General features: G+C 40.7%; 1 long non-coding RNA gene across 1 annotated transcript; it reads right to left on the bottom strand.

Moving 5' to 3' along the window:
* Positions 1–471: 471 nt before the first annotated feature.
* Positions 472–8,212, bottom strand: LOC140135991 (uncharacterized). The gene is made up of 3 exons (XR_011856594.1): positions 7,950–8,212; positions 1,643–1,740; positions 472–549 (listed from the first exon to the last, which is right to left on the bottom strand). It is a non-coding gene; the product is annotated as an uncharacterized lncRNA (long non-coding RNA).
* Between the last annotated feature and the right edge of the window lie 1,355 nt (positions 8,213–9,567).

The following is a 9,567-nucleotide window of genomic DNA, read 5'->3' as shown; positions in this document are numbered from 1 at the left end:
TATCTTATCCAAACTCCATGAAAACAGCCTCATCTAGCATCACTGAATAAAACACTGGATGACCATAAAATCTCTGGAAGCTAAATGATGAGGAGATAGAGTTTTCTATTAGCGCATCAAATTATCATACACATAGCTTATCTCCTGCTATGCTAACAGTTGGCGATGATTCCATCAATCCAGCTCTGCAATCCAGTATGCAACCTCTGTGTTATATTTGATACACAGATGACAGTGGCTGCACATATCATATACATTGTATCCCTGTAATCTATTATAAATTAGCAACTACATAAAATATCAATTGGTTTCAAGGACCATGGCATCTACTATCTGGTGGTTTGTGCCTTGATCTTGTCCCAAATGGACTATGGCAATGGATTGTTATTAAGTTCCAATAATGACATCCAAAGACTTCAGGGCAGTTCTTATTTGCTGCATTCTTGATTCTCTATACTCTCTTGTTCTTTGTGTTGTTGTGCCTGTTAAAAGGCTGCTTCAATCTGCAAACTATTGAAGGAATCCTTACTCCTTAGACAGTGCTAGTGCCTGCAGAAAAGTTATTAATGAGAATAACATGAATATTAATAATAATTAACACAACATTTTCAGACCTTCCTTTTATTTAAGAAATAAAGGGTAATGCATTATCCTTTACACCCAAATAATGTGTCCTCACCCATTATTTAGACGTTTTTACTGCCAAGGACACATTATTTGCGTGTAAAGGATAATGCTGCACCCTTTATTTCTATTCTATTACCAGAAAATAGTGCGATTTAAAGAGAAAATATCATTTTTTGGCACAAATATTTTCAGTTGTTTACTTCAAGGTGGAGCGTGTATCGCGGAAATATTGCACACCGTACAATGCTGTGCGTAGAGTGTGTTACGGCGCTTGACCCATTATTGCAGAATAATGGGCTCTCATGTGACGTGTTTTAACAAATCACAGTGCGCGATTTTGAATAATGGGTCGTAAGAGTAATAGAATTATAAATAAGTCACAGAATTTTTAAAATTATATACGGTAGATATTTAAGGTGGCAAACTTAACTATGGTGTTGTGCACAGAATTGCTTTAAAATTATCGTACAGGATGTGATTTTTCAAAACAGCTTCTTGACTTATGCAAATTCACAAAATCCCATTTAAACACTTTTCTTTGCTGATTTAAGTTAAATGAACATAATGGATTTGACATAGCTAGCTATTGTATCTGTAAGGTGTAGTATTTGAGTTAGCTATCTGAAAATACATATAGACAAAATGCCACCTAAAATGGTCAATATGTTCTATGTACATCTTTCATAAGGCGAGTTAGATGGTAGCATGAACTAGCAGCATTTGCATTCGAATATTGAGACAAGTAAAGCTGACACACATGAGGAATGGTATTGGTTTTATTAAGGAAATCCCAATGATTGATATAAGTAGTGTCATTTCCACCCCATTTGCATGATGTTTTTTGGGAGGGTTAAAATGGCAAAACTATTGCTTAGATATATATTAAAAAATAAATCAAGAAATATCAAGAAATAATTGCAAATTTTCATTTATGAAACTTGCAAATCTAAGCTAAACTTATTTAACATTCGGCCGAAAATTCTGCCCAAAACATATAGTGTAAACCTTAACTCACCTCTAGGAAGATCAATTGCAAAACATCAGATGCCCTGACACCCGAACTCGCAGCCAATGGCTTCACATGTTCATTTACTTCATGAAGTTTGCACCATTCTTTAAAATATAAAACACAAAAAACATAAATGTTACATGTGGGTAAAATATAGAAGATTAAAATTGTGCTTTACAAGATACCCATGAACACCGCAACTTTGTCACAGGTGGGATAGGATAGTAAAGATGATTTGATTTAAACAATACAACATTCCTTGTATACCACAACTTTGTCACGGGTGGGAAGGACACCTAAATCATAATTTTAATTGTGCTATACAACATTCCTTGTATACCCAACTTTGTCACAGGAGGGACAGGACACTAGAAATAATTTACATTATAGCACAATAGATAGTGTCCTGTTCCACCCATGATAAAGTTGTAGTATACATGGGAGTGTTGTATAGCTCAATGGAAATCATCTACAGTACTCTGTTCCACCCATGATAAAGTTGTAGTATACATGGGAGTGTTGTATAGCTCAATGGAAATCATCTATAGTACTCTGTTCCACCCATGATAAAGTTGTAGTATACATGGGAGTGTTGTATAGCTCAATGGAAATCATCTACAGTACTCTGTTCCACCCATGATAAAGTTGTAGTATACATGGGAGTGTTGTATAGCTCAATGGAAATCATCTATAGTACTCTGTTCCACCCATGATAAAGTTGTAGTATACATGGGAGTGTTGAATAGCTCAATGGAAATCATCTTTGTGCTCTGTTCCACCCATGATAAAGTTGTAGTATACATGGGAGTGTTGTATAGCTCAATGGAAATCATCTACAGTACTCTGTTCCACCCATGATAAAGTTGTAGTATACATGGGAGTGTTGTATAGCTCAATGGAAATCATCTTTGTACTCTGTTCCACCCATGATAAAGTTGTAGTATACATGGGAGTGTTGTATAGCTCAATGGAAATCATCTTTGTGCTCTGTTCCACCCATGATAAAGTTGTAGTATACATGGGAGTGTTGTATAGCTCAATGGAAATCATCTATAGTACTCTGTTCCACCCATGATAAAGTTGTAGTATACATGGGAGTGTTGTATAGCTCAATGGAAATCATCTTTGTACTCTGTTCCACCCATGATAAAGTTGTCGTATACATGGGAGTGTTGTATAGCTCAATGGAAATCATCTACAGTACTCTGTTCCACCCATGATAAAGTTGTAGTATACATGGGAGTGTTGTATAGCTCAATGGAAATCATCTATAGTACTCTGTTCCACCCATGATAAAGTTGTAGTATACATGGGAGTGTTGAATAGCTCAATGGAAATCATCTTTGTGCTCTGTTCCACCCATGATAAAGTTGTAGTATACATGGGAGTGTTGTATAGCTCAATGGAAATCATCTACAGTACTCTGTTCCACCCATGATAAAGTTGTAGTATACATGGGAGTGTTGTATAGCTCAATGGAAATCATCTACAGTACTCTGTTCCACCCATGATAAAGTTGTAGTATACATGGGAGTGTTGTATAGCTCAATGGAAATCTTCGACTTAGTAACTCGGAGCCTCGACTTAGTAACTTCGGGGTCCGAGATAGTAACTTCAGGGCCCCGACTTATTAACTTTCGGGGTCAGAGATAGTAACTTGGGGCCTCGACTTAATAACTTGGGGTCTGAAACAGTAACACGGACCGCGAGATAGTAACTTCGGGGTCTGAGATAGTAATTCAGGGCCCGACCTAGTAACTTCGGGTCCGAGATAGTAATTCGGGCCTTGACTTAGTAACTTCGGGGTCCGAGATAGTAACTTGGGCCTCAACTTAGTTACTTGGTATCCGAGATAGTAACACGGACCCTATATAGTAACTTCGGGTCCGAGATAGTAATTCGGGCCCCGGACTTTATAACTCAGGGTCCGGGATAGTAACGCGGGGTCAGAGATAGTAAGTCGGGGCCTCGACTTAGTAACTCGGGTCTGAGATAGTAACACTGACCCGAGATAGTAACTTCGGGGTCCGAGATAGTAACTTGGGGCCTCGACTTAATAACTCGGGGTCTGAAACAGTAACACGGACCCGAGATAGTAACTTCGGGGTCTGAGATAGTAATTCAGGGCCCGACTTAGTAACTCGGGTGCGAGGTAGTAACTTCGGGGTCCGAGATAGTAATTCGGGGCCTCGACTTAGTAACTTGGGGTCGGGGTTAGTAACTCAGGGTCTGAGATAGTAACTCGGGGCCTCGACTTATTAACTCGGGTCTGAGATAGTAACACGCACCCAGAGACTGTAACTCGGGGTCTGAGATAGTAACTTCGGGGCCCGACTTAGTAATTAGGGGTTAGAGATAGTAACTCGGGGCCTCAACTTAGTAACTTGGGGTCTGAGATAGTAACACAGACCCCAAGATAGTAACCAGGGTCCGAGATAGTAACTCAGGCCTCGACTTAGTAACTTCGGGTCTGAAATAATAACACGGACCCTGATATTGTAACTTGGGGTCCAAGATAGTAACTTCGGGGCCCCGGCGTAGTAACTGGGGGTCAGAGATAGTAACTCGGGGCCTCGACTTAGTACCTCGGGGTCCAAGATAGTAACTTGGGGCCTCAACTTAGTAACTTGGTATCTGAGATAGTAACACAGACCCAAGATAGGAACTCGGGGTCCGAGATAGTAATTGGGCCCCGACTTAGTAACTTCGAGTCCGAGATAGTAACTTGGGGCCGAGATACTAATTGGGGTCCTGAATTACTATCTCAGACCCGAGTTACTATCTCGGTCTGTGTTACTGTTTCAGACCCCGAGTTATTAAGTCGAGGCCCCAAGTTACTATCTCGGACCCCGAGTTAATAAGTCGGGCCCCGAGTTACTATCTCGGACCCCGAGTTAATAAGTCAGGGCCCGAAGTTACTATCTCAGACCCGAGTTACTATCTCGGGTCAGTGTTACTATCTCAGACCCGAGTTACTAAGTCAAGCCCCAAGTTACTATCTCGGACCCCGAGTTACTATCTCGGGTCAGTGTTACTATCTCAGACTCCGAAGTTACTAAGTCGAGGCCCCGAAGTTACTGTCTCGGTACCCGAGTTACTAAGTTGGGGCCCCGAGTTACTAACTCGGACCCTGAGTTACTATCTCGTGGTCCGTGTTACTATCTCAGACCACGAGTTACTAAGTTGAGGCCCCGAGTTAGTATCTCGGACCCCGTGTTATTATATCTCTGACCCCAAGTTATTAAGTCGGAACCCGAGTTACTATCTAAGGGCCCTGTGTTACTAAGTTGGGGCCCGAGTTACTATATCAGACCCCTGAATTAGTATCTCGGGACCCTGAGCTACTATCTCGGACCCCCAATTAGTATCTCGGGGTCCCAAGTTATTATCTCGGACTCCGAGTTACTAAGTCGGGGCCCGACTTACTATCTCTGACCCTGAGTTACCGTACTATCCCGGACCCTGAGTTATAAAGTCGGGGCCCGAATTATATCTCGGACCCGAGTTACTATCTCGGTCTGTGTTACTATCTCAGATACCAAGTTACTAAGTTGAGGCCCCAAGTTACTATCTCGGACCCCGAGTTACTAAGTCGAGGCCCGAGTTACTATCTCTGACCGCCAGTTACTACGTCGGGGCCCCGAGTTACTATCTTGGACCCCGAGTTACTAAGTTGAAGCCCCGAGTTTCTCGTTGTCCGTGTTACTATCTCAGACCCCGAGTTACTAAGTTGAAGCCCCGAGTTACTATCTCGGTACCCGAGTTACTAAGTTGGGGCCCCAAGTTACTAAGTTGGGGCCCCCAAGTTACTAACTCAGACCCCTAATTACTATTTCGGGCCCGTGTTACTATCTCAGACCCCGAGTTACTAAGTTGAGGCCCGAGTTACTATCTCGGACCCCGAGTTATTATATCTCTGACCCCAAGATATTAAGTCGGAACCCTGAGTTACTATCTAAGGGCCCGTGTTATTAAGTCGGGCCCGAGTTACTATATCAGACCCTGAATTAGTATCTCGGGACCTTGAGCTACTATCTCGGATCCCAAAGTAGTATCTCGGGGCCCCGAATTACTATCTCGGACTCCGAGTTACTAAGTCGGGCCCCCGACTTACTATCTCGGACCCTGAGTTACTATCCCGGACCCCGAGTTATAAACTCGCGGGCCTGGACTACTAGCTCCGACCCCGAGTTACTATCCTGGGGTCCGTGTTACTATTTCAGATACCAAGTTACTAAGTTGAGGCCCCAAGTTACTATCTCAGACCCGAAGTTACTAAGTCGAGGTCCGTGTTACTATCTCAGACCCGAGTTACTAAAGTCGAGGCCCGAGTTACAATCTTGGACCCCGAGTTAATAAGACGAGGCCCCGAGTTACTATCTCGGACCCCGAGTTACTAAGTCGAGGCCCCAAGTTACTATCTCAGACCCAGAGTTACTAAGTCGGGGCCCGAGTTACTTAAAGTCGAGTTACTATCTCGGGGTCCAAGTTACTGTTTCAGACCCCGAGTTACTAAGTAATTAAGGGCCCAGGGTGTAGACATCACCCTGTGTGTAGACATAATTATTGCACAGTCCCTATAGTATTGTGTTGTCGTGGATACATGGTAGTTGATAAATTACTCGATCAAATCATTTGGATAACGGGGTACTACACCTGCCCAATTTTGTGCCTATTTTTACATTTTTCTCAAAAATTATAGAGCATTGGTGACAAGTAAGATATGTATATTATAGGGGCAAGGACTACAACTGCTACACTGGAAATTTTATTTCAGCACAGACAGCAGTTGTGGAGTTACAGTCAAAAATTAGGGAAAACCAATATTTGATCAATAAATCAATAACTACTTGCCTTGAGTTGCTGAATTTTCAGTGCAGTAGTTATAGTCCTTGTCTCTATAATATACATATCTAGGCCCTATATCTTACTTGTCACCAATGCACTATGATTTTTGAGAAAAACACAAAAATAAGCAAAAAATTGGCTAGAGTGTAGTACCCCTTAAACATAATAGATCCCACACAATTTAAAACCAACATAACCCAACATCTACAAGAAATCTATAGACTAAAATTTGCATGCATGCGCATATCAACCTAACCGTTTTACTCCTCTAGGACTGTTGGGCAGTATCAAGATCAAGATGATGTGCAAATTCCAAGTTAGACTTCATCATGTTCTTGCTGTCATTGACATATTTGTAGAGACGACTAGAGGCCCCGCTATATGTCGAATGTATGGACTAGGGTAGCCCGAAACATCATGGCCCTGTTCCTTCCTCACTAGGGCCATGAATGCCCTACGTCACGTAAAAGCGGGCACCGTGAACTCACGCTTGCGGTGATGACGTCACACTGACGGCATCTATTTATAGAAAGAATTCAAAACATTTTCCATCCTCAAATGTGCTCAAAATTTACGAACATGCACCAAATATGTTTTGTTTAAGTCTCATCTTCACGTGAGGAATGGTAGGAAGTGGTATTTATGAGAAAACGTGGTATTTTATGTGTACCCTGGACCAGATATGCTCAGGAGTCTCAGACCTTCGTGCGGAGAAGGACAGTGGAAATCAGGGGTAGGCCTACAGCATTAAGGCCCAAAAGTCGGGGGTTGTTTTCCTGTGTTTTTCACTCCAGAGCTTGCAGAAAATCCAAATACATGGGGTGAAAATTAAATCTTGGGGTGAAAAATATTTTGCAGTGTAGTCAGGGGTAGGAGTACGGTCCAAAAGTAGCTAGAGGGTCAGTTTTCACCCCGAGCTTGCACATATTCCCAATAGAGGGTGAAAAATTAATATTTTTTAAATTTAGGGGTCATTCACCCCGCTACCCCTAATGGAAATCGTAGTGACGGACGTGTGAGTACCTCGGGCTAGGACTAGGGAGCCAATTGTCAAAAGCCGTAACTCACACATATTATACGATACACCTATCGAATGTGTGTCATCGGTCCAGTCATCGGCCTTGTAGGAACCCATGGATTAGGTCCATGTACACATACGATGGGTGTACCCGCTAGAGTCCCGGACTAGAGTTTTAAATTATACTATGTAGTATGTACAGTACACGGAGAACGTGGTTGTGTATATTTTTTCTGTATACGTCGCTATTTATAGAAAGGATAAATCAACTTGAGAAAATATTGTGACTTGCTCAAGTTGTTATACTCGCGTACATACTCACACTGTACAGAGTTGTACAGTATGTACAGTGCAGAAACTATCACAGCTTTTGGTATTAATATTGGTAAGCTTACACTACCATAATTCATTGCAACTGGTAAGAAACTGGACGAAATGTACACTTACTGTTGTTTAAAATGCTTGAATTCCGAAATTACTGGTTAGAAACTGGAACAAAAGTACACTTTTCTATAATACTGTGGTTTAAAATTCAACCGCCGTGTGTGTGTTAATTAATTTCACTGTGGTGACGAGCTAGATCTATTAATAACATCATTCACGATCTGTACGAGTCGATTATTAAAAAAATGTATGACGCGGATGACGTAGAGTTCATTAATATTCATATATACTACTACGATTTCATCATGAGAGGGGTCTGGCACACGACACCGGGCATGTGTCTCGCCCAGCAAATGTAAACAATGGTAAAGTACTACATGTACTTAGTACGCTCATGTGTTATGGCAAGCCATAGGATCCATAACGCAATTGCGGCGTGAAAATGTTACAAACTCAAAATGGACTCCACAAGACATTATTGCAAGACATCAAGTTGTCGGCACTATAGGGTCAATCAACTTCAGCCAAGCGTCTTAACTATATGATCAATCTTAACGTCGGTCTACTTTTCGGCGTAGTCATGGTAGTGGTAAAAGACAATTTATGAATATGAATCATAAAATGAGAGCCGAATGTCCGATTTCTTTCAAATAAAAGCAAATTGAAGCTGAAATTTCAAAGAAATTAAATACGAGAAAACCCTAAAATGACTTAAATATACCTATTTCACAATTTTAGGTGTTCAGTGTCCCCTTAAACTTAAGAGTCCTTGAAACAAGACATTGAACTAAAAAAGCACAATCAGGATAGAGTGAGACCGTATAAGGCCATGTGTCTCAAGTTGGGCCCTTCTTTCGTGACATGCTCTTTTCTAAGGTGAAAACATCAGTTTTAATATAAATGGTTATAACTTTTTAACCAATTACAGATATGCAAATACATTGCGAGAAAGCATAAAGAACATAGATTACAATGCCATTAACTTGAAATCAATATTCAGAGTGTGCAAGAAAATATACAGGGTATACCAATTAACTTTTAAATGAACATGTTGTATAGTTTTAAATTGCCTATTTCTTTTTAGGAGCATTTCAATCTGAGGAGGTCAGAATCAAACAGGGTTTGAAAAGGCCCACCAGAAAATATACAAGGTGTCCCAGGAAAAAATTACCGAGTGAATAAAATTGAACGTAAGTCGAAAAATAGACATTAGAATCAAACAATTTGATATGCAGCGCATGGCCAATTTTATTGTAAATCACTTACGAAAATTTTATTTGATTCGGTTGACTGGTTGCGAAGAATTTAATGATTACGTAGTGCGCGCATCAGTGCAGTTCATTCCAAGTTTGATCAACAGGCGCCTTTTTCATACTCGCTCATCGCTTCCTAAAGTTTGTGTATCTCATTAAATTTAGTCCACATTACTATTTATAATCCGACGGTATTATGTTATTCATGCTTTCACTGAAGATGAATAAAAGTTTGTCCGAGAAAATTTTTTATTTCTGGAATTGGAAGCTATCCAACCTAATTTTTAAGGTTGTGCAAATATGTTATATTTTAACTTTCCAAAGAACATTGGGATACGCGACATTAATGAAGCTATAAAAGATTTAAACTTTGTATTACAATTTCTTGGAAATATTCTAAAAACAATAATGTGTGTGAGAAAGATTTT

This window comes from Amphiura filiformis, chromosome 16 (assembly GCF_039555335.1).
Source record: "Amphiura filiformis chromosome 16, Afil_fr2py, whole genome shotgun sequence".
NCBI lineage: Eukaryota > Metazoa > Echinodermata > Ophiuroidea > Amphilepidida > Amphiuridae > Amphiura > Amphiura filiformis.
Note: the sequence above shows the minus strand (reverse complement) of the source record. Positions and strands in the feature narration are given on the sequence as shown.